The sequence below is a fragment of the Primulina tabacum genome, unplaced genomic scaffold, assembly GCF_025594145.1.
Source record: "Primulina tabacum isolate GXHZ01 unplaced genomic scaffold, ASM2559414v2 Contig1110, whole genome shotgun sequence".
In the NCBI taxonomy this organism is placed as follows: Eukaryota; Viridiplantae; Streptophyta; class Magnoliopsida; order Lamiales; family Gesneriaceae; genus Primulina; species Primulina tabacum.
In genome coordinates this window covers 1-22492 of record NW_027460103.1, presented here as the reverse complement: position 1 = coordinate 22492, position 22492 = coordinate 1, and the positions used below count along the sequence as shown (strand labels likewise).

Below are 22492 nucleotides of genomic sequence, written 5' to 3'. Positions count from 1 at the left end.
CCAGAACGCTTAACTTCATGGTTATGATTGGGCGAGAGCAGTGCCGCGTGTTGTCCATCGCCGCCCGCTCCACACGTACTCGAGGGATATAAGAATAAACATCCCACTCAATGTCGGGTGCGATCATACCAGCACTAATGCACCGGATCCCATCAGAACTCCGAAGTTAAGCGTGCTTGGGCGAGAGCAGTACTAGGATGGGTGACCCCCTGGGAAGTCCTCGTGTTGCACCCTTTTCGTGTTTTTCTATTTTTGATTACTTGTTGACAGACGATTTTCGGCTCAAATCATCTGAATCTCGATCGGGACCAGATAAGACATGTGAAATGAAAGTAGCTCGGGCACTGCCGGATTTGGACAAAATTGTAGGCTAATTTGATTGTAAACGGGCAAACGGACGAGACTCATTACTACGCAATGAGCTGACGAGATTTTAGCCGAATTCCTTCTCTAAGACCCTCTAATTTGCGATTTACCGCTTCTGTTAAGCTTTCGTTTCCTCGAGAAATCCGCTTAGGAAGTTCGAAATTCGATTCCGGTTCCATTTTATCGTATCCCAGGCATAATAATAGCTTTACATTCGTTATTTCCTTCTTCTTATTTTTTTTCTATTTTCTGGGAACATTTATCGATTTTTGTTGTCGTGAGCCGGTTCTGTGCGGAAGGGTATGACGCAGATTACTCCGGAGACGGTTAACTCATTAAAAACAATTATTTCGACTGTTTTATCCATAATTTACGTAAACGGTCGCGACACGAGGTCTTCCCAGGGAGGTCACCCATCCTAGCTCTGCCATCGCGCCAGAACGCTTAACTTCATGGTTATGATTGGGCGAGAGCAGTGCCGCGTGTTGTCCATCGCCGCCCGCTCCACACGTACTCGAGGGATATAAGAATAAACATCCCACTCAATGTCGGGTGCGATCATACCAGCACTAATGCACCGGATCCCATCAGAACTCCGAAGTTAAGCGTGCTTGGGCGAGAGCAGTACTAGGATGGGTGACCCCCTGGGAAGTCCTCGTGTTGCACCCTTTTTCGTGTTTTTCTATTTTTGATTACTTGTTGACAGACGATTTTCGGCTCAAATCATCTGAATCTCGATCGGGACCAGATAAGACATGTGAAATGAAAGTAGCTCGGGCACTGCCGGATTTGGACAAAATTGTAGGCTAATTTGATTGTAAACGGGCAAACGGACGAGACTCATTACTACGCAATGAGCTGACGAGATTTTAGCCGAATTCCTTCTCTAAGACCCTCTAATTTGCGATTTACCGCTTCTGTTAAGCTTTCGTTTCCTCGAGAAATCCGCTTAGGAAGTTCGAAATTCGATTCCGGTTCCATTTTATCGTATCCCAGGCATAATAATAGCTTTACATTCGTTATTTCCTTCTTCTTATTTTTTTTTCTATTTTCTGGGAACATTTATCGATTTTTGTTGTCGTGAGCCGGTTCTGTGCGGAAGGGTATGACGCAGATTACTCCGGAGACGGTTAACTCATTAAAAACAATTATTTCGACTGTTTTATCCATAATTTACGTAAACGGTCGCGACACGAGGTCTTCCCAGGGAGGTCACCCATCCTAGCTCTGCCATCGCGCCAGAACGCTTAACTTCATGGTTATGATTGGGCGAGAGCAGTGCCGCGTGTTGTCCATCGCCGCCCGCTCCACACGTACTCGAGGGATATAAGAATAAACATCCCACTCAATGTCGGGTGCGATCATACCAGCACTAATGCACCGGATCCCATCAGAACTCCGAAGTTAAGCGTGCTTGGGCGAGAGCAGTACTAGGATGGGTGACCCCCTGGGAAGTCCTCGTGTTGCACCCTTTTTCGTGTTTTTCTATTTTGATTACTTGTTGACAGACGATTTTCGGCTCAAATCATCTGAATCTCGATCGGGACAAGATAAGACATGTGAAATGAAAGTAGCTCGGGCACTGCCGGATTTGGACAAAATTGTAGGCTAATTTGATTGTAAACGGGCAAACGGACGAGACTCATTACTACGCAATGAGCTGACGAGATTTTAGCCGAATTCCTTCTCTAAGACCCTCTAATTTGCGATTTACCGCTTCTGTTAAGCTTTCGTTTCCTCGAGAAATCCGCTTAGGAAGTTCGAAATTCGATTCCGGTTCCATTTTATCGTATCCCAGGCATAATAATAGCTTTACATTCGTTATTTCCTTCTTCTTATTTTTTTTCTATTTTCTGGGAACATTTATCGATTTTTGTTGTCGTGAGCCGGTTCTGTGCGGAAGGGTATGACGCAGATTACTCCGGAGACGGTTAACTCATTAAAAACAATTATTTCGACTGTTTTATCCATAATTTACGTAAACGGTCGCGACACGAGGTCTTCCCAGGGAGGTCACCCATCCTAGCTCTGCCATCGCGCCAGAACGCTTAACTTCATGGTTATGATTGGGCGAGAGCAGTGCCGCGTGTTGTCCATCGCCGCCCGCTCCACACGTACTCGAGGGATATAAGAATAAACATCCCACTCAATGTCGGGTGCGATCATACCAGCACTAATGCACCGGATCCCATCAGAACTCCGAAGTTAAGCGTGCTTGGGCGAGAGCAGTACTAGGATGGGTGACCCCCTGGGAAGTCCTCGTGTTGCACCCTTTTCGTGTTTTTCTATTTTTGATTACTTGTTGACAGACGATTTTCGGCTCAAATCATCTGAATCTCGATCGGGACCAGATAAGACATGTGAAATGAAAGTAGCTCGGGCACTGCCGGATTTGGACAAAATTGTAGGCTAATTTGATTGTAAACGGGCAAACGGACGAGACTCATTACTACGCAATGAGCTGACGAGATTTTAGCCGAATTCCTTCTCTAAGACCCTCTAATTTGCGATTTACCGCTTCTGTTAAGCTTTCGTTTCCTCGAGAAATCCGCTTAGGAAGTTCGAAATTCGATTCCGGTTCCATTTTATCGTATCCCAGGCATAATAATAGCTTTACATTCGTTATTTCCTTCTTCTTATTTTTTTTCTATTTTCTGGGAACATTTATCGATTTTTGTTGTCGTGAGCCGGTTCTGTGCGGAAGGGTATGACGCAGATTACTCCGGAGACGGTTAACTCATTAAAAACAATTATTTCGACTGTTTTATCCATAATTTACGTAAACGGTCGCGACACGAGGTCTTCCCAGGGAGGTCACCCATCCTAGCTCTGCCATCGCGCCAGAACGCTTAACTTCATGGTTATGATTGGGCGAGAGCAGTGCCGCGTGTTGTCCATCGCCGCCCGCTCCACACGTACTCGAGGGATATAAGAATAAACATCCCACTCAATGTCGGGTGCGATCATACCAGCACTAATGCACCGGATCCCATCAGAACTCCGAAGTTAAGCGTGCTTGGGCGAGAGCAGTACTAGGATGGGTGACCCCCTGGGAAGTCCTCGTGTTGCACCCTTTTTCGTGTTTTTCTATTTTTGATTACTTGTTGACAGACGATTTTCGGCTCAAATCATCTGAATCTCGATCGGGACCAGATAAGACATGTGAAATGAAAGTAGCTCGGGCACTGCCGGATTTGGACAAAATTGTAGGCTAATTTGATTGTAAACGGGCAAACGGACGAGACTCATTACTACGCAATGAGCTGACGAGATTTTAGCCGAATTCCTTCTCTAAGACCCTCTAATTTGCGATTTACCGCTTCTGTTAAGCTTTCGTTTCCTCGAGAAATCCGCTTAGGAAGTTCGAAATTCGATTCCGGTTCCATTTTATCGTATCCCAGGCATAATAATAGCTTTACATTCGTTATTTCCTTCTTCTTATTTTTTTTTCTATTTTCTGGGAACATTTATCGATTTTTGTTGTCGTGAGCCGGTTCTGTGCGGAAGGGTATGACGCAGATTACTCCGGAGACGGTTAACTCATTAAAAACAATTATTTCGACTGTTTTATCCATAATTTACGTAAACGGTCGCGACACGAGGTCTTCCCAGGGAGGTCACCCATCCTAGCTCTGCCATCGCGCCAGAACGCTTAACTTCATGGTTATGATTGGGCGAGAGCAGTGCCGCGTGTTGTCCATCGCCGCCCGCTCCACACGTACTCGAGGGATATAAGAATAAACATCCCACTCAATGTCGGGTGCGATCATACCAGCACTAATGCACCGGATCCCATCAGAACTCCGAAGTTAAGCGTGCTTGGGCGAGAGCAGTACTAGGATGGGTGACCCCCTGGGAAGTCCTCGTGTTGCACCCTTTTCGTGTTTTTCTATTTTTGATTACTTGTTGACAGACGATTTTCGGCTCAAATCATCTGAATCTCGATCGGGACCAGATAAGACATGTGAAATGAAAGTAGCTCGGGCACTGCCGGATTTGGACAAAATTGTAGGCTAATTTGATTGTAAACGGGCAAACGGACGAGACTCATTACTACGCAATGAGCTGACGAGATTTTAGCCGAATTCCTTCTCTAAGACCCTCTAATTTGCGATTTACCGCTTCTGTTAAGCTTTCGTTTCCTCGAGAAATCCGCTTAGGAAGTTCGAAATTCGATTCCGGTTCCATTTTATCGTATCCCAGGCATAATAATAGCTTTACATTCGTTATTTCCTTCTTCTTATTTTTTTTTCTATTTTCTGGGAACATTTATCGATTTTTGTTGTCGTGAGCCGGTTCTGTGCGGAAGGGTATGACGCAGATTACTCCGGAGACGGTTAACTCATTAAAAACAATTATTTCGACTGTTTTATCCATAATTTACGTAAACGGTCGCGACACGAGGTCTTCCCAGGGAGGTCACCCATCCTAGCTCTGCCATCGCGCCAGAACGCTTAACTTCATGGTTATGATTGGGCGAGAGCAGTGCCGCGTGTTGTCCATCGCCGCCCGCTCCACACGTACTCGAGGGATATAAGAATAAACATCCCACTCAATGTCGGGTGCGATCATACCAGCACTAATGCACCGGATCCCATCAGAACTCCGAAGTTAAGCGTGCTTGGGCGAGAGCAGTACTAGGATGGGTGACCCCCTGGGAAGTCCTCGTGTTGCACCCTTTTCGTGTTTTTCTATTTTGATTACTTGTTGACAGACGATTTTCGGCTCAAATCATCTGAATCTCGATCGGGACCAGATAAGACATGTGAAATGAAAGTAGCTCGGGCACTGCCGGATTTGGACAAAATTGTAGGCTAATTTGATTGTAAACGGGCAAACGGACGAGACTCATTACTACGCAATGAGCTGACGAGATTTTAGCCGAATTCCTTCTCTAAGACCCTCTAATTTGCGATTTACCGCTTCTGTTAAGCTTTCGTTTCCTCGAGAAATCCGCTTAGGAAGTTCGAAATTCGATTCCGGTTCCATTTTATCGTATCCCAAGCATAATAATAGCTTTACATTCGTTATTTCCTTCTTCTTATTTTTTTTCTATTTTCTGGGAACATTTATCGATTTTTGTTGTCGTGAGCCGGTTCTGTGCGGAAGGGTATGACGCAGATTACTCCGGAGACGGTTAACTCATTAAAAACAATTATTTCGACTGTTTTATCCATAATTTACGTAAACGGTCGCGACACGAGGTCTTCCCAGGGAGGTCACCCATCCTAGCTCTGCCATCGCGCCAGAACGCTTAACTTCATGGTTATGATTGGGCGAGAGCAGTGCCGCGTGTTGTCCATCGCCGCCCGCTCCACACGTACTCGAGGGATATAAGAATAACATCCCACTCAATGTCGGGTGCGATCATACCAGCACTAATGCACCGGATCCCATCAGAACTCCGAAGTTAAGCGTGCTTGGGCGAGAGCAGTACTAGGATGGGTGACCCCCTGGGAAGTCCTCGTGTTGCACCCCTTTTCGTGTTTTTCTATTTTTGATTATTTGTTGACAGACGATTTTCGGCTCAAATCATCTGAATCTCGATCGGGACCAGATAAGACATGTGAAATGAAAGTAGCTCGGGCACTGCCGGATTTGGACAAAATTGTAGGCTAATTTGATTGTAAACGGGCAAACGGACGAGACTCATTACTACGCAATGAGCTGACGAGATTTTAGCCGAATTCCTTCTCTAAGACCCTCTAATTTGCGATTTACCGCTTCTGTTAAGCTTTCGTTTCCTCGAGAAATCCGCTTAGGAAGTTCGAAATTCGATTCCGGTTCCATTTTATCGTATCCCAGGCATAATAATAGCTTTACATTCGTTATTTCCTTCTTCTTATTTTTTTTTCTATTTTCTGGGAACATTTATCGATTTTTGTTGTCGTGAGCCGGTTCTGTGCGGAAGGGTATGACGCAGATTACTCCGGAGACGGTTAACTCATTAAAAACAATTATTTCGACTGTTTTATCCATAATTTACGTAAACGGTCGCGACACGAGGTCTTCCCAGGGAGGTCACCCATCCTAGCTCTGCCATCGCGCCAGAACGCTTAACTTCATGGTTATGATTGGGCGAGAGCAGTGCCGCGTGTTGTCCATCGCCGCCCGCTCCACACGTACTCGAGGGATATAAGAATAAACATCCCACTCAATGTCGGGTGCGATCATACCAGCACTAATGCACCGGATCCCATCAGAACTCCGAAGTTAAGCGTGCTTGGGCGAGAGCAGTACTAGGATGGGTGACCCCCTGGGAAGTCCTCGTGTTGCACCCCTTTTCGTGTTTTTCTATTTTTGATTACTTGTTGACAGACGATTTTCGGCTCAAATCATCTGAATCTCGATCGGGACCAGATAAGACATGTGAAATGAAAGTAGCTCGGGCACTGCCGGATTTGGACAAAATTGTAGGCTAATTTGATTGTAAACGGGCAAACGGACGAGACTCATTACTACGCAATGAGCTGACGAGATTTTAGCCGAATTCCTTCTCTAAGACCCTCTAATTTGCGATTTACCGCTTCTGTTAAGCTTTCGTTTCCTCGAGAAATCCGCTTAGGAAGTTCGAAATTCGATTCCGGTTCCATTTTATCGTATCCCAGGCATAATAATAGCTTTACATTCGTTATTTCCTTCTTCTTATTTTTTTTTCTATTTTCTGGGAACATTTATCGATTTTTGTTGTCGTGAGCCGGTTCTGTGCGGAAGGGTATGACGCAGATTACTCCGGAGACGGTTAACTCATTAAAAACAATTATTTCGACTGTTTTATCCATAATTTACGTAAACGGTCGCGACACGAGGTCTTCCCAGGGAGGTCACCCATCCTAGCTCTGCCATCGCGCCAGAACGCTTAACTTCATGGTTATGATTGGGCGAGAGCAGTGCCGCGTGTTGTCCATCGCCGCCCGCTCCACACGTACTCGAGGGATATAAGAATAAACATCCCACTCAATGTCGGGTGCGATCATACCAGCACTAATGCACCGGATCCCATCAGAACTCCGAAGTTAAGCGTGCTTGGGCGAGAGCAGTACTAGGATGGGTGACCCCCTGGGAAGTCCTCGTGTTGCACCCTTTTTCGTGTTTTTCTATTTTTGATTACTTGTTGACAGACGATTTTCGGCTCAAATCATCTGAATCTCGATCGGGACCAGATAAGACATGTGAAATGAAAGTAGCTCGGGCACTGCCGGATTTGGACAAAATTGTAGGCTAATTTGATTGTAAACGGGCAAACGGACGAGACTCATTACTACGCAATGAGCTGACGAGATTTTAGCCGAATTCCTTCTCTAAGACCCTCTAATTTGCGATTTACCGCTTCTGTTAAGCTTTCGTTTCCTCGAGAAATCCGCTTAGGAAGTTCGAAATTCGATTCCGGTTCCATTTTATCGTATCCCAGGCATAATAATAGCTTTACATTCGTTATTTCCTTCTTCTTATTTTTTTTTCTATTTTCTGGGAACATTTATCGATTTTTGTTGTCGTGAGCCGGTTCTGTGCGGAAGGGTATGACGCAGATTACTCCGGAGACGGTTAACTCATTAAAAACAATTATTTCGACTGTTTTATCCATAATTTACGTAAACGGTCGCGACACGAGGTCTTCCCAGGGAGGTCACCCATCCTAGCTCTGCCATCGCGCCAGAACGCTTAACTTCATGGTTATGATTGGGCGAGAGCAGTGCCGCGTGTTGTCCATCGCCGCCCGCTCCACACGTACTCGAGGGATATAAGAATAAACATCCCACTCAATGTCGGGTGCGATCATACCAGCACTAATGCACCGGATCCCATCAGAACTCCGAAGTTAAGCGTGCTTGGGCGAGAGCAGTACTAGGATGGGTGACCCCCTGGGAAGTCCTCGTGTTGCACCCCTTTTCGTGTTTTTCTATTTTTGATTACTTGTTGACAGACGATTTTCGGCTCAAATCATCTGAATCTCGATCGGGACCAGATAAGACATGTGAAATGAAAGTAGCTCGGGCACTGCCGGATTTGGACAAAATTGTAGGCTAATTTGATTGTAAACGGGCAAACGGACGAGACTCATTACTACGCAATGAGCTGACGAGATTTTAGCCGAATTCCTTCTCTAAGACCCTCTAATTTGCGATTTACCGCTTCTGTTAAGCTTTCGTTTCCTCGAGAAATCCGCTTAGGAAGTTCGAAATTCGATTCCGGTTCCATTTTATCGTATCCCAGGCATAATAATAGCTTTACATTCGTTATTTCCTTCTTCTTATTTTTTTTTCTATTTTCTGGGAACATTTATCGATTTTTGTTGTCGTGAGCCGGTTCTGTGCGGAAGGGTATGACGCAGATTACTCCGGAGACGGTTAACTCATTAAAAACAATTATTTCGACTGTTTTATCCATAATTTACGTAAACGGTCGCGACACGAGGTCTTCCCAGGGAGGTCACCCATCCTACCTCTGCCATCGCGCCAGAACGCTTAACTTCATGGTTATGATTGGGCGAGAGCAGTGCCGCGTGTTGTCCATCGCCGCCCGCTCCACACGTACTCGAGGGATATAAGAATAAACATCCCACTCAATGTCGGGTGCGATCATACCAGCACTAATGCACCGGATCCCATCAGAACTCCGAAGTTAAGCGTGCTTGGGCGAGAGCAGTACTAGGATGGGTGACCCCCTGGGAAGTCCTCGTGTTGCACCCTTTTCGTGTTTTTCTATTTTTGATTACTTGTTGACAGACGATTTTCGGCTCAAATCATCTGAATCTCGATCGGGACCAGATAAGACATGTGAAATGAAAGTAGCTCGGGCACTGCCGGATTTGGACAAAATTGTAGGCTAATTTGATTGTAAACGGGCAAACGGACGAGACTCATTACTACGCAATGAGCTGACGAGATTTTAGCCGAATTCCTTCTCTAAGACCCTCTAATTTGCGATTTACCGCTTCTGTTAAGCTTTCGTTTCCTCGAGAAATCCGCTTAGGAAGTTCGAAATTCGATTCCGGTTCCATTTTATCGTATCCCAGGCATAATAATAGCTTTACATTCGTTATTTCCTTCTTCTTATTTTTTTTTCTATTTTCTGGGAACATTTATCGATTTTTGTTGTCGTGAGCCGGTTCTGTGCGGAAGGGTATGACGCAGATTACTCCGGAGACGGTTAACTCATTAAAAACAATTATTTCGACTGTTTTATCCATAATTTACGTAAACGGTCGCGACACGAGGTCTTCCCAGGGAGGTCACCCATCCTAGCCTCTGCCATCGCGCCAGAACGCTTAACTTCATGGTTATGATTGGGCGAGAGCAGTGCCGCGTGTTGTCCATCGCCGCCCGCTCCACACGTACTCGAGGGATATAAGAATAAACATCCCACTCAATGTCGGGTGCGATCATACCAGCACTAATGCACCGGATCCCATCAGAACTCCGAAGTTAAGCGTGCTTGGGCGAGAGCAGTACTAGGATGGGTGACCCCCTGGGAAGTCCTCGTGTTGCACCCCTTTTCGTGTTTTTCTATTTTTGATTACTTGTTGACAGACGATTTTCGGCTCAAATCATCTGAATCTCGATCGGGACCAGATAAGACATGTGAAATGAAAGTAGCTCGGGCACTGCCGGATTTGGACAAAATTGTAGGCTAATTTGATTGTAAACGGGCAAACGGACGAGACTCATTACTACGCAATGAGCTGACGAGATTTTAGCCGAATTCCTTCTCTAAGACCCTCTAATTTGCGATTTACCGCTTCTGTTAAGCTTTCGTTTCCTCGAGAAATCCGCTTAGGAAGTTCGAAATTCGATTCCGGTTCCATTTTATCGTATCCCAGGCATAATAATAGCTTTACATTCGTTATTTCCTTCTTCTTATTTTTTTTTCTATTTTCTGGGAACATTTATCGATTTTTGTTGTCGTGAGCCGGTTCTGTGCGGAAGGGTATGACGCAGATTACTCCGGAGACGGTTAACTCATTAAAAACAATTATTTCGACTGTTTTATCCATAATTTACGTAAACGGTCGCGACACGAGGTCTTCCCAGGGAGGTCACCCATCCTAGCTCTGCCATCGCGCCAGAACGCTTAACTTCATGGTTATGATTGGGCGAGAGCAGTGCCGCGTGTTGTCCATCGCCGCCCGCTCCACACGTACTCGAGGGATATAAGAATAAACATCCCACTCAATGTCGGGTGCGATCATACCAGCACTAATGCACCGGATCCCATCAGAACTCCGAAGTTAAGCGTGCTTGGGCGAGAGCAGTACTAGGATGGGTGACCCCCTGGGAAGTCCTCGTGTTGCACCCCTTTTCGTGTTTTTCTATTTCTGATTACTTGTTGACAGACGATTTTCGGCTCAAATCATCTGAATCTCGATCGGGACCAGATAAGACATGTGAAATGAAAGTAGCTCGGGCACTGCCGGATTTGGACAAAATTGTAGGCTAATTTGATTGTAAACGGGCAAACGGACGAGACTCATTACTACGCAATGAGCTGACGAGATTTTAGCCGAATTCCTTCTCTAAGACCCTCTAATTTGCGATTTACCGCTTCTGTTAAGCTTTCGTTTCCTCGAGAAATCCGCTTAGGAAGTTCGAAATTCGATTCCGGTTCCATTTTATCGTATCCCAGGCATAATAATAGCTTTACATTCGTTATTTCCTTCTTCTTATTTTTTTTTCTATTTTCTGGGAACATTTATCGATTTTTGTTGTCGTGAGCCGGTTCTGTGCGGAAGGGTATGACGCAGATTACTCCGGAGACGGTTAACTCATTAAAAACAATTATTTCGACTGTTTTATCCATAATTTACGTAAACGGTCGCGACACGAGGTCTTCCCAGGGAGGTCACCCATCCTAGCTCTGCCATCGCGCCAGAACGCTTAACTTCATGGTTATGATTGGGCGAGAGCAGTGCCGCGTGTTGTCCATCGCCGCCCGCTCCACACGTACTCGAGGGATATAAGAATAAACATCCCACTCAATGTCGGGTGCGATCATACCAGCACTAATGCACCGGATCCCATCAGAACTCCGAAGTTAAGCGTGCTTGGGCGAGAGCAGTACTAGGATGGGTGACCCCCTGGGAAGTCCTCGTGTTGCACCCCTTTTCGTGTTTTTCTATTTTGATTACTTGTTGACAGACGATTTTCGGCTCAAATCATCTGAATCTCGATCGGGACCAGATAAGACATGTGAAATGAAAGTAGCTCGGGCACTGCCGGATTTGGACAAAATTGTAGGCTAATTTGATTGTAAACGGGCAAACGGACGAGACTCATTACTACGCAATGAGCTGACGAGATTTTAGCCGAATTCCTTCTCTAAGACCCTCTAATTTGCGATTTACCGCTTCTGTTAAGCTTTCGTTTCCTCGAGAAATCCGCTTAGGAAGTTCGAAATTCGATTCCGGTTCCATTTTATCGTATCCCAAGCATAATAATAGCTTTACATTCGTTATTTCCTTCTTCTTATTTTTTTTTCTATTTTCTGGGAACATTTATCGATTTTTGTTGTCGTGAGCCGGTTCTGTGCGGAAGGGTATGACGCAGATTACTCCGGAGACGGTTAACTCATTAAAAACAATTATTTCGACTGTTTTATCCATAATTTACGTAAACGGTCGCGACACGAGGTCTTCCCAGGGAGGTCACCCATCCTACCTCTGCCATCGCGCCAGAACGCTTAACTTCATGGTTATGATTGGGCGAGAGCAGTGCCGCGTGTTGTCCATCGCCGCCCGCTCCACACGTACTCGAGGGATATAAGAATAAACATCCCACTCAATGTCGGGTGCGATCATACCAGCACTAATGCACCGGATCCCATCAGAACTCCGAAGTTAAGCGTGCTTGGGCGAGAGCAGTACTAGGATGGGTGACCCCCTGGGAAGTCCTCGTGTTGCACCCCTTTTCGTGTTTTTCTATTTTTGATTACTTGTTGACAGACGATTTTCGGCTCAAATCATCTGAATCTCGATCGGGACCAGATAAGACATGTGAAATGAAAGTAGCTCGGGCACTGCCGGATTTGGACAAAATTGTAGGCTAATTTGATTGTAAACGGGCAAACGGACGAGACTCATTACTACGCAATGAGCTGACGAGATTTTAGCCGAATTCCTTCTCTAAGACCCTCTAATTTGCGATTTACCGCTTCTGTTAAGCTTTCGTTTCCTCGAGAAATCCGCTTAGGAAGTTCGAAATTCGATTCCGGTTCCATTTTATCGTATCCCAGGCATAATAATAGCTTTACATTCGTTATTTCCTTCTTCTTATTTTTTTTTCTATTTTCTGGGAACATTTATCGATTTTTGTTGTCGTGAGCCGGTTCTGTGCGGAAGGGTATGACGCAGATTACTCCGGAGACGGTTAACTCATTAAAAACAATTATTTCGACTGTTTTATCCATAATTTACGTAAACGGTCGCGACACGAGGTCTTCCCAGGGAGGTCACCCATCCTAGCTCTGCCATCGCGCCAGAACGCTTAACTTCATGGTTATGATTGGGCGAGAGCAGTGCCGCGTGTTGTCCATCGCCGCCCGCTCCACACGTACTCGAGGGATATAAGAATAAACATCCCACTCAATGTCGGGTGCGATCATACCAGCACTAATGCACCGGATCCCATCAGAACTCCGAAGTTAAGCGTGCTTGGGCGAGAGCAGTACTAGGATGGGTGACCCCCTGGGAAGTCCTCGTGTTGCACCCTTTTTCGTGTTTTTCTATTTTTGATTACTTGTTGACAGACGATTTTCGGCTCAAATCATCTGAATCTCGATCGGGACCAGATAAGACATGTGAAATGAAAGTAGCTCGGGCACTGCCGGATTTGGACAAAATTGTAGGCTAATTTGATTGTAAACGGGCAAACGGACGAGACTCATTACTACGCAATGAGCTGACGAGATTTTAGCCGAATTCCTTCTCTAAGACCCTCTAATTTGCGATTTACCGCTTCTGTTAAGCTTTCGTTTCCTCGAGAAATCCGCTTAGGAAGTTCGAAATTCGATTCCGGTTCCATTTTATCGTATCCCAGGCATAATAATAGCTTTACATTCGTTATTTCCTTCTTCTTATTTTTTTTTCTATTTTCTGGGAACATTTATCGATTTTTGTTGTCGTGAGCCGGTTCTGTGCGGAAGGGTATGACGCAGATTACTCCGGAGACGGTTAACTCATTAAAAACAATTATTTCGACTGTTTTATCCATAATTTACGTAAACGGTCGCGACACGAGGTCTTCCCAGGGAGGTCACCCATCCTAGCTCTGCCATCGCGCCAGAACGCTTAACTTCATGGTTATGATTGGGCGAGAGCAGTGCCGCGTGTTGTCCATCGCCGCCCGCTCCACACGTACTCGAGGGATATAAGAATAAACATCCCACTCAATGTCGGGTGCGATCATACCAGCACTAATGCACCGGATCCCATCAGAACTCCGAAGTTAAGCGTGCTTGGGCGAGAGCAGTACTAGGATGGGTGACCCCCTGGGAAGTCCTCGTGTTGCACCCCTTTTCGTGTTTTTCTATTTTTGATTACTTGTTGACAGACGATTTTCGGCTCAAATCATCTGAATCTCGATCGGGACCAGATAAGACATGTGAAATGAAAGTAGCTCGGGCACTGCCGGATTTGGACAAAATTGTAGGCTAATTTGATTGTAAACGGGCAAACGGACGAGACTCATTACTACGCAATGAGCTGACGAGATTTTAGCCGAATTCCTTCTCTAAGACCCTCTAATTTGCGATTTACCGCTTCTGTTAAGCTTTCGTTTCCTCGAGAAATCCGCTTAGGAAGTTCGAAATTCGATTCCGGTTCCATTTTATCGTATCCCAGGCATAATAATAGCTTTACATTCGTTATTTCCTTCTTCTTATTTTTTTTTCTATTTTCTGGGAACATTTATCGATTTTTGTTGTCGTGAGCCGGTTCTGTGCGGAAGGGTATGACGCAGATTACTCCGGAGACGGTTAACTCATTAAAAACAATTATTTCGACTGTTTTATCCATAATTTACGTAAACGGTCGCGACACGAGGTCTTCCCAGGGAGGTCACCCATCCTAGCTCTGCCATCGCGCCAGAACGCTTAACTTCATGGTTATGATTGGGCGAGAGCAGTGCCGCGTGTTGTCCATCGCCGCCCGCTCCACACGTACTCGAGGGATATAAGAATAAACATCCCACTCAATGTCGGGTGCGATCATACCAGCACTAATGCACCGGATCCCATCAGAACTCCGAAGTTAAGCGTGCTTGGGCGAGAGCAGTACTAGGATGGGTGACCCCCTGGGAAGTCCTCGTGTTGCACCCCTTTTCGTGTTTTTCTATTTTTGATTACTTGTTGACAGACGATTTTCGGCTCAAATCATCTGAATCTCGATCGGGACCAGATAAGACATGTGAAATGAAAGTAGCTCGGGCACTGCCGGATTTGGACAAAATTGTAGGCTAATTTGATTGTAAACGGGCAAACGGACGAGACTCATTACTACGCAATGAGCTGACGAGATTTTAGCCGAATTCCTTCTCTAAGACCCTCTAATTTGCGATTTACCGCTTCTGTTAAGCTTTCGTTTCCTCGAGAAATCCGCTTAGGAAGTTCGAAATTCGATTCCGGTTCCATTTTATCGTATCCCAGGCATAATAATAGCTTTACATTCGTTATTTCCTTCTTCTTATTTTTTTTCTATTTTCTGGGAACATTTATCGATTTTTGTTGTCGTGAGCCGGTTCTGTGCGGAAGGGTATGACGCAGATTACTCCGGAGACGGTTAACTCATTAAAAACAATTATTTCGACTGTTTTATCCATAATTTACGTAAACGGTCGCGACACGAGGTCTTCCCAGGGAGGTCACCCATCCTAGCTCTGCCATCGCGCCAGAACGCTTAACTTCATGGTTATGATTGGGCGAGAGCAGTGCCGCGTGTTGTCCATCGCCGCCCGCTCCACACGTACTCGAGGGATATAAGAATAAACATCCCACTCAATGTCGGGTGCGATCATACCAGCACTAATGCACCGGATCCCATCAGAACTCCGAAGTTAAGCGTGCTTGGGCGAGAGCAGTACTAGGATGGGTGACCCCCTGGGAAGTCCTCGTGTTGCACCCTTTTTCGTGTTTTTCTATTTTTGATTACTTGTTGACAGACGATTTTCGGCTCAAATCATCTGAATCTCGATCGGGACCAGATAAGACATGTGAAATGAAAGTAGCTCGGGCACTGCCGGATTTGGACAAAATTGTAGGCTAATTTGATTGTAAACGGGCAAACGGACGAGACTCATTACTACGCAATGAGCTGACGAGATTTTAGCCGAATTCCTTCTCTAAGACCCTCTAATTTGCGATTTACCGCTTCTGTTAAGCTTTCGTTTCCTCGAGAAATCCGCTTAGGAAGTTCGAAATTCGATTCCGGTTCCATTTTATCGTATCCCAGGCATAATAATAGCTTTACATTCGTTATTTCCTTCTTCTTATTTTTTTTTCTATTTTCTGGGAACATTTATCGATTTTTGTTGTCGTGAGCCGGTTCTGTGCGGAAGGGTATGACGCAGATTACTCCGGAGACGGTTAACTCATTAAAAACAATTATTTCGACTGTTTTATCCATAATTTACGTAAACGGTCGCGACACGAGGTCTTCCCAGGGAGGTCACCCATCCTAGCTCTGCCATCGCGCCAGAACGCTTAACTTCATGGTTATGATTGGGCGAGAGCAGTGCCGCGTGTTGTCCATCGCCGCCCGCTCCACACGTACTCGAGGGATATAAGAATAAACATCCCACTCAATGTCGGGTGCGATCATACCAGCACTAATGCACCGGATCCCATCAGAACTCCGAAGTTAAGCGTGCTTGGGCGAGAGCAGTACTAGGATGGGTGACCCCCTGGGAAGTCCTCGTGTTGCACCCCTTTTCGTGTTTTTCTATTTTTGATTACTTGTTGACAGACGATTTTCGGCTCAAATCATCTGAATCTCGATCGGGACCAGATAAGACATGTGAAATGAAAGTAGCTCGGGCACTGCCGGATTTGGACAAAATTGTAGGCTAATTTGATTGTAAACGGGCAAACGGACGAGACTCATTACTACGCAATGAGCTGACGAGATTTTAGCCGAATTCCTTCTCTAAGACCCTCTAATTTGCGATTTACCGCTTCTGTTAAGCTTTCGTTTCCTCGAGAAATCCGCTTAGGAAGTTCGAAATTCGATTCCGGTTCCATTTTATCGTATCCAGGCATAATAATAGCTTTACATTCGTTATTTCCTTCTTCTTATTTTTTTTCTATTTTCTGGGAACATTTATCGATTTTTGTTGTCGTGAGCCGGTTCTGTGCGGAAGGGTATGACGCAGATTACTCCGGAGACGGTTAACTCATTAAAAACAATTATTTCGACTGTTTTATCCATAATTTACGTAAACGGTCGCGACACGAGGTCTTCCCAGGGAGGTCACCCATCCTAGCCTCTGCCATCGCGCCAGAACGCTTAACTTCATGGTTATGATTGGGCGAGAGCAGTGCCGCGTGTTGTCCATCGCCGCCCGCTCCACACGTACTCGAGGGATATAAGAATAAACATCCCACTCAATGTCGGGTGCGATCATACCAGCACTAATGCACCGGATCCCATCAGAACTCCGAAGTTAAGCGTGCTTGGGCGAGAGCAGTACTAGGATGGGTGACCCCCTGGGAAGTCCTCGTGTTGCACCCCTTTTCGTGTTTTTCTATTTTTGATTACTTGTTGACAGACGATTTTCGGCTCAAATCATCTGAATCTCGATCGGGACCAGATAAGACATGTGAAATGAAAGTAGCTCGGGCACTGCCGGATTTGGACAAAATTGTAGGCTAATTTGATTGTAAACGGGCAAACGGACGAGACTCATTACTACGCAATGAGCTGACGAGATTTTAGCCGAATTCCTTCTCTAAGACCCTCTAATTTGCGATTTACCGCTTCTGTTAAGCTTTCGTTTCCTCGAGAAATCCGCTTAGGAAGTTCGAAATTCGATTCCGGTTCCATTTTATCGTATCCAAGCATAATAATAGCTTTACATTCGTTATTTCCTTCTTCTTATTTTTTTTTCTATTTTCTGGGAACATTTATCGATTTTTGTTGTCGTGAGCCGGTTCTGTGCGGAAGGGTATGACGCAGATTACTCCGGAGACGGTTAACTCATTAAAAACAATTATTTCGACTGTTTTATCCATAATTTACGTAAACGGTCGCGACACGAGGTCTTCCCAGGGAGGTCACCCATCCTAGCTCTGCCATCGCGCCAGAACGCTTAACTTCATGGTTATGATTGGGCGAGAGCAGTGCCGCGTGTTGTCCATCGCCGCCCGCTCCACACGTACTCGAGGGATATAAGAATAAACATCCCACTCAATGTCGGGTGCGATCATACCAGCACTAATGCACCGGATCCCATCAGAACTCCGAAGTTAAGCGTGCTTGGGCGAGAGCAGTACTAGGATGGGTGACCCCCTGGGAAGTCCTCGTGTTGCACCCCTTTTCGTGTTTTTCTATTTTTGATTACTTGTTGACAGACGATTTTCGGCTCAAATCATCTGAATCTCGATCGGGACCAGATAAGACATGTGAAATGAAAGTAGCTCGGGCACTGCCGGATTTGGACAAAATTGTAGGCTAATTTGATTGTAAACGGGCAAACGGACGAGACTCATTACTACGCAATGAGCTGACGAGATTTTAGCCGAATTCCTTCTCTAAGACCCTCTAATTTGCGATTTACCGCTTCTGTTAAGCTTTCGTTTCCTCGAGAAATCCGCTTAGGAAGTTCGAAATTCGATTCCGGTTCCATTTTATCGTATCCCAGGCATAATAATAGCTTTACATTCGTTATTTCCTTCTTCTTATTTTTTTTTCTATTTTCTGGGAACATTTATCGATTTTTGTTGTCGTGAGCCGGTTCTGTGCGGAAGGGTATGACGCAGATTACTCCGGAGACGGTTAACTCATTAAAAACAATTATTTCGACTGTTTTATCCATAATTTACGTAAACGGTCGCGACACGAGGTCTTCCCAGGGAGGTCACCCATCCTAGCCTCTGCCATCGCGCCAGAACGCTTAACTTCATGGTTATGATTGGGCGAGAGCAGTGCCGCGTGTTGTCCATCGCCGCCCGCTCCACACGTACTCGAGGGATATAAGAATAAACATCCCACTCAATGTCGGGTGCGATCATACCAGCACTAATAAACCGGATCCCATCAGAACTCCGAAGTTAAGCGTGCTTGGGCGAGAGCAGTACTAGGATGGGTGACCCCCTGGGAAGTCCTCGTGTTGCACCCCTTTTCGTGTTTTTCTATTTTTGATTACTTGTTGACAGACGATTTTCGGCTCAAATCATCTGAATCTCGATCGGGACCAGATAAGACATGTGAAATGAAAGTAGCTCGGGCACTGCCGGATTTGGACAAAATTGTAGGCTAATTTGATTGTAAACGGGCAAACGGACGAGACTCATTACTACGCAATGAGCTGACGAGATTTTAGCCGAATTCCTTCTCTAAGACCCTCTAATTTGCGATTTACCGCTTCTGTTAAGCTTTCGTTTCCTCGAGAAATCCGCTTAGGAAGTTCGAAATTCGATTCCGGTTCCATTTTATCGTATCCAAGGCATAATAATAGCTTTACATTCGTTATTTCCTTCTTCTTATTTTTTTTCTATTTTCTGGGAACATTTATCGATTTTTGTTGTCGTGAGCCGGTTCTGTGCGGAAGGGTATGACGCAGATTACTCCGGAGACGGTTAACTCATTAAAAACAATTATTTCGACTGTTTTATCCATAATTTACGTAAACGGTCGCGACACGAGGTCTTCCCAGGGAGGTCACCCATCCTAGCTCTGCCATCGCGCCAGAACGCTTAACTTCATGGTTATGATTGGGCGAGAGCAGTGCCGCGTGTTGTCCATCGCCGCCCGCTCCACACGTACTCGAGGGATATAAGAATAAACATCCCACTCAATGTCGGGTGCGATCATACCAGCACTAATGCACCGGATCCCATCAGAACTCCGAAGTTAAGCGTGCTTGGGCGAAGAGCAGTACTAGGATGGGTGACCCCCTGGGAAGTCCTCGTGTTGCACCCCTTTTCGTGTTTTTCTATTTTGATTACTTGTTGACAGACGATTTTCGGCTCAAATCATCTGAATCTCGATCGGGACCAGATAAGACATGTGAAATGAAAGTAGCTCGGGCACTGCCGGATTTGGACAAAATTGTAGGCTAATTTGATTGTAAACGGGCAAACGGACGAGACTCATTACTACGCAATGAGCTGACGAGATTTTAGCCGAATTCCTTCTCTAAGACCCTCTAATTTGCGATTTACCGCTTCTGTTAAGCTTTCGTTTCCTCGAGAAATCCGCTTAGGAAGTTCGAAATTCGATTCCGGTTCCATTTTATCGTATCCCAGGCATAATAATAGCTTTACATTCGTTATTTCCTTCTTCTTATTTTTTTTCTATTTTCTGGGAACATTTATCGATTTTTGTTGTCGTGAGCCGGTTCTGTGCGGAAGGGTATGACGCAGATTACTCCGGAGACGGTTAACTCATTAAAAACAATTATTTCGACTGTTTTATCCATAATTTACGTAAACGGTCGCGACACGAGGTCTTCCCAGGGAGGTCACCCATCCTAGCTCTGCCATCGCGCCAGAACGCTTAACTTCATGGTTATGATTGGGCGAGAGCAGTGCCGCGTGTTGTCCATCGCCGCCCGCTCCACACGTACTCGAGGGATATAAGAATAAACATCCCACTCAATGTCGGGTGCGATCATACCAGCACTAATGCACCGGATCCCATCAGAACTCCGAAGTTAAGCGTGCTTGGGCGAAGAGCAGTACTAGGATGGGTGACCCCCTGGGAAGTCCTCGTGTTGCACCCCTTTTCGTGTTTTTCTATTTTTGATTACTTGTTGACAGACGATTTTCGGCTCAAATCATCTGAATCTCGATCGGGACCAGATAAGACATGTGAAATGAAAGTAGCTCGGGCACTGCCGGATTTGGACAAAATTGTAGGCTAATTTGATTGTAAACGGGCAAACGGACGAGACTCATTACTACGCAATGAGCTGACGAGATTTTAGCCGAATTCCTTCTCTAAGACCCTCTAATTTGCGATTTACCGCTTCTGTTAAGCTTTCGTTTCCTCGAGAAATCCGCTTAGGAAGTTCGAAATTCGATTCCGGTTCCATTTTATCGTATCCCAGGCATAATAATAGCTTTACATTCGTTATTTCCTTCTTCTTATTTTTTTTCTATTTTCTGGGAACATTTATCGATTTTTGTTGTCGTGAGCCGGTTCTGTGCGGAAGGGTATGACGCAGATTACTCCGGAGACGGTTAACTCATTAAAAACAATTATTTCGACTGTTTTATCCATAATTTACGTAAACGGTCGCGACACGAGGTCTTCCCAGGGAGGTCACCCATCCTAGCTCTGCCATCGCGCCAGAACGCTTAACTTCATGGTTATGATTGGGCGAGAGCAGTGCCGCGTGTTGTCCATCGCCGCCCGCTCCACACGTACTCGAGGGATATAAGAATAAACATCCCACTCAATGTCGGGTGCGATCATACCAGCACTAATGCACCGGATCCCATCAGAACTCCGAAGTTAAGCGTGCTTGGGCGAGAGCAGTACTAGGATGGGTGACCCCCTGGGAAGTCCTCGTGTTGCACCCCTTTTCGTGTTTTTCTATTTTTGATTACTTGTTGACAGACGATTTTCGGCTCAAATCATCTGAATCTCGATCGGGACCAGATAAGACATGTGAAATGAAAGTAGCTCGGGCACTGCCGGATTTGGACAAAATTGTAGGCTAATTTGATTGTAAACGGGCAAACGGACGAGACTCATTACTACGCAATGAGCTGACGAGATTTTAGCCGAATTCCTTCTCTAAGACCCTCTAATTTGCGATTTACCGCTTCTGTTAAGCTTTCGTTTCCTCGAGAAATCCGCTTAGGAAGTTCGAAATTCGATTCTGGTTCCATTTTATCGTATCCCAGAGCATAATAATAGCTTTACATTCGTTATTTCCTTCTTCTTATTTTTTTTCTATTTCTGGGAACATTTATCGATTTTTGTTGTCGTGAGCCGGTTCTGTGCGGAAGGGTATGACGCAGATTACTCCGGAGACGGTTAACTCATTAAAACAATTATTTCGACTATTTTATCCATAATTTACGTAAACTGTCGCGACACGAGGTCTTCCCAGGGAGGTCACCCATCCTAGCTCTGCCATCGCGCCAGAACGCTTAACTTCATGGTTATGATTGGGCGAGAGCAGTGCCGCGTGTTGTCCATCGCCGCCCGCTCCACACGTACTCGAGGAATATAAGAATAAACATCCCACTCAATGTTGGGTTCCATCATACCAACACTAATGCACCGGATCCCATCAGAACTCCGAAGTTAAGCGTGCTTGGGCGAGAGCAGTACTAGGATGGGTGACCCCCCTGGAAAGTCCTGGTGTTGCAGCCCTTTTCATGTTTTTCTATTTTTGATTACTTGTTGACAGACGATTTCGGTTCAAATCATCTGAATCTCGATCGGTACCAGTTAAGACATGTGAAATCAACGTAGCTCGGGTACTGCCGGATTTGGACAAAATTGTAGACTAATTTGGTTGTAAACGGGCAAACGGACGAGACCATTACTACGCAATGAGCTGACGAGATTTTAGCCGAATTCCTTCTCTAAGACCCTCTAATTTGCGATTTACCGCTTCTGTTAAGCTTCGTTTCCTCGAGAAATCCGCTTAGAGAAGTTCGAAATTCGATTCCGGTTCCATTTTATCGTATCCCAGGCATAATAATAGCTTTACATTACTTTATTCTTCTTTTTTTTTTTATTTTCTGGTAACATTTTATCGTTTTTGTTGTCGTGAGCCGGTTCTGTGCGGAAGGGTATGACGCAGATCTACTCCGGAGACGGTTAACTCATTAAAAACAATTATTTCGACGTTTTTATCCATATTTACGTAAACGGTCGCGACACGAGGTCTTCCCCAGGGAGGTCACCCATCCTAGCTCTGCCATCGCCGCCAGAACGCTTAACTTCATGGTTTTATGATTG

The 22492-nt window shown here is 45.4% G+C and overlaps 27 non-coding genes and 1 pseudogene across 27 annotated transcripts; all 28 read left to right on the top strand.

Moving 5' to 3' along the window:
- The first annotated feature begins 115 nt into the window (after positions 1-115).
- LOC142535688 (5S ribosomal RNA) lies at positions 116-234 on the top strand. The gene has a single exon (XR_012817701.1). It is a non-coding gene; the product is annotated as a 5S ribosomal RNA (ribosomal RNA).
- A 682-nt stretch (positions 235-916) lies between these two features.
- LOC142535687 (5S ribosomal RNA) lies at positions 917-1035 on the top strand. Its single transcript, XR_012817700.1, has one exon. It is a non-coding gene; the product is annotated as a 5S ribosomal RNA (ribosomal RNA).
- Positions 1036-1719: 684 nt separating this feature from the next.
- On the top strand, positions 1720-1838 carry LOC142535686 (5S ribosomal RNA). The gene has a single exon (XR_012817699.1). It is a non-coding gene; the product is annotated as a 5S ribosomal RNA (ribosomal RNA).
- A 682-nt stretch (positions 1839-2520) lies between these two features.
- Positions 2521-2639, top strand: LOC142535685 (5S ribosomal RNA). Its single transcript, XR_012817698.1, has one exon. It is a non-coding gene; the product is annotated as a 5S ribosomal RNA (ribosomal RNA).
- A 682-nt stretch (positions 2640-3321) lies between these two features.
- LOC142535684 (5S ribosomal RNA) lies at positions 3322-3440 on the top strand. The gene has a single exon (XR_012817697.1). It is a non-coding gene; the product is annotated as a 5S ribosomal RNA (ribosomal RNA).
- A 684-nt stretch (positions 3441-4124) lies between these two features.
- LOC142535683 (5S ribosomal RNA) lies at positions 4125-4243 on the top strand. Its single transcript, XR_012817696.1, has one exon. It is a non-coding gene; the product is annotated as a 5S ribosomal RNA (ribosomal RNA).
- Positions 4244-4926: 683 nt separating this feature from the next.
- Positions 4927-5045, top strand: LOC142535682 (5S ribosomal RNA). The gene has a single exon (XR_012817695.1). It is a non-coding gene; the product is annotated as a 5S ribosomal RNA (ribosomal RNA).
- Positions 5046-5725: 680 nt separating this feature from the next.
- LOC142535676 (5S ribosomal RNA) lies at positions 5726-5844 on the top strand. The gene has a single exon (XR_012817689.1). It is a non-coding gene; the product is annotated as a 5S ribosomal RNA (ribosomal RNA).
- A 684-nt stretch (positions 5845-6528) lies between these two features.
- Positions 6529-6647, top strand: LOC142535675 (5S ribosomal RNA). The gene has a single exon (XR_012817688.1). It is a non-coding gene; the product is annotated as a 5S ribosomal RNA (ribosomal RNA).
- A 684-nt stretch (positions 6648-7331) lies between these two features.
- Positions 7332-7450, top strand: LOC142535681 (5S ribosomal RNA). Its single transcript, XR_012817694.1, has one exon. It is a non-coding gene; the product is annotated as a 5S ribosomal RNA (ribosomal RNA).
- Positions 7451-8134: 684 nt separating this feature from the next.
- Positions 8135-8253, top strand: LOC142535674 (5S ribosomal RNA). The gene has a single exon (XR_012817687.1). It is a non-coding gene; the product is annotated as a 5S ribosomal RNA (ribosomal RNA).
- A 684-nt stretch (positions 8254-8937) lies between these two features.
- LOC142535680 (5S ribosomal RNA) lies at positions 8938-9056 on the top strand. Its single transcript, XR_012817693.1, has one exon. It is a non-coding gene; the product is annotated as a 5S ribosomal RNA (ribosomal RNA).
- A 684-nt stretch (positions 9057-9740) lies between these two features.
- On the top strand, positions 9741-9859 carry LOC142535673 (5S ribosomal RNA). Its single transcript, XR_012817686.1, has one exon. It is a non-coding gene; the product is annotated as a 5S ribosomal RNA (ribosomal RNA).
- Positions 9860-10543: 684 nt separating this feature from the next.
- Positions 10544-10662, top strand: LOC142535672 (5S ribosomal RNA). The gene has a single exon (XR_012817685.1). It is a non-coding gene; the product is annotated as a 5S ribosomal RNA (ribosomal RNA).
- A 684-nt stretch (positions 10663-11346) lies between these two features.
- LOC142535671 (5S ribosomal RNA) lies at positions 11347-11465 on the top strand. The gene has a single exon (XR_012817684.1). It is a non-coding gene; the product is annotated as a 5S ribosomal RNA (ribosomal RNA).
- A 683-nt stretch (positions 11466-12148) lies between these two features.
- On the top strand, positions 12149-12267 carry LOC142535669 (5S ribosomal RNA). Its single transcript, XR_012817683.1, has one exon. It is a non-coding gene; the product is annotated as a 5S ribosomal RNA (ribosomal RNA).
- Positions 12268-12951: 684 nt separating this feature from the next.
- LOC142535678 (5S ribosomal RNA) lies at positions 12952-13070 on the top strand. Its single transcript, XR_012817691.1, has one exon. It is a non-coding gene; the product is annotated as a 5S ribosomal RNA (ribosomal RNA).
- Positions 13071-13754: 684 nt separating this feature from the next.
- Positions 13755-13873, top strand: LOC142535668 (5S ribosomal RNA). Its single transcript, XR_012817682.1, has one exon. It is a non-coding gene; the product is annotated as a 5S ribosomal RNA (ribosomal RNA).
- Positions 13874-14557: 684 nt separating this feature from the next.
- Positions 14558-14676, top strand: LOC142535703 (5S ribosomal RNA). Its single transcript, XR_012817714.1, has one exon. It is a non-coding gene; the product is annotated as a 5S ribosomal RNA (ribosomal RNA).
- Positions 14677-15359: 683 nt separating this feature from the next.
- On the top strand, positions 15360-15478 carry LOC142535677 (5S ribosomal RNA). The gene has a single exon (XR_012817690.1). It is a non-coding gene; the product is annotated as a 5S ribosomal RNA (ribosomal RNA).
- A 684-nt stretch (positions 15479-16162) lies between these two features.
- Positions 16163-16281, top strand: LOC142535702 (5S ribosomal RNA). Its single transcript, XR_012817713.1, has one exon. It is a non-coding gene; the product is annotated as a 5S ribosomal RNA (ribosomal RNA).
- Positions 16282-16964: 683 nt separating this feature from the next.
- Positions 16965-17083, top strand: LOC142535690 (5S ribosomal RNA). Its single transcript, XR_012817703.1, has one exon. It is a non-coding gene; the product is annotated as a 5S ribosomal RNA (ribosomal RNA).
- Positions 17084-17766: 683 nt separating this feature from the next.
- Positions 17767-17885, top strand: LOC142535679 (5S ribosomal RNA). Its single transcript, XR_012817692.1, has one exon. It is a non-coding gene; the product is annotated as a 5S ribosomal RNA (ribosomal RNA).
- A 685-nt stretch (positions 17886-18570) lies between these two features.
- Positions 18571-18689, top strand: LOC142535695 (5S ribosomal RNA). The gene has a single exon (XR_012817708.1). It is a non-coding gene; the product is annotated as a 5S ribosomal RNA (ribosomal RNA).
- Positions 18690-19372: 683 nt separating this feature from the next.
- On the top strand, positions 19373-19492 carry LOC142535699 (5S ribosomal RNA). The gene has a single exon (XR_012817711.1). It is a non-coding gene; the product is annotated as a 5S ribosomal RNA (ribosomal RNA).
- A 682-nt stretch (positions 19493-20174) lies between these two features.
- LOC142535698 (5S ribosomal RNA) lies at positions 20175-20294 on the top strand. Its single transcript, XR_012817710.1, has one exon. It is a non-coding gene; the product is annotated as a 5S ribosomal RNA (ribosomal RNA).
- A 683-nt stretch (positions 20295-20977) lies between these two features.
- Positions 20978-21096, top strand: LOC142535667 (5S ribosomal RNA). Its single transcript, XR_012817681.1, has one exon. It is a non-coding gene; the product is annotated as a 5S ribosomal RNA (ribosomal RNA).
- Positions 21097-21778: 682 nt separating this feature from the next.
- LOC142535701 (5S ribosomal RNA) lies at positions 21779-21898 on the top strand (annotated as a pseudogene).
- The last annotated feature ends 594 nt before the right edge of the window (positions 21899-22492 follow it).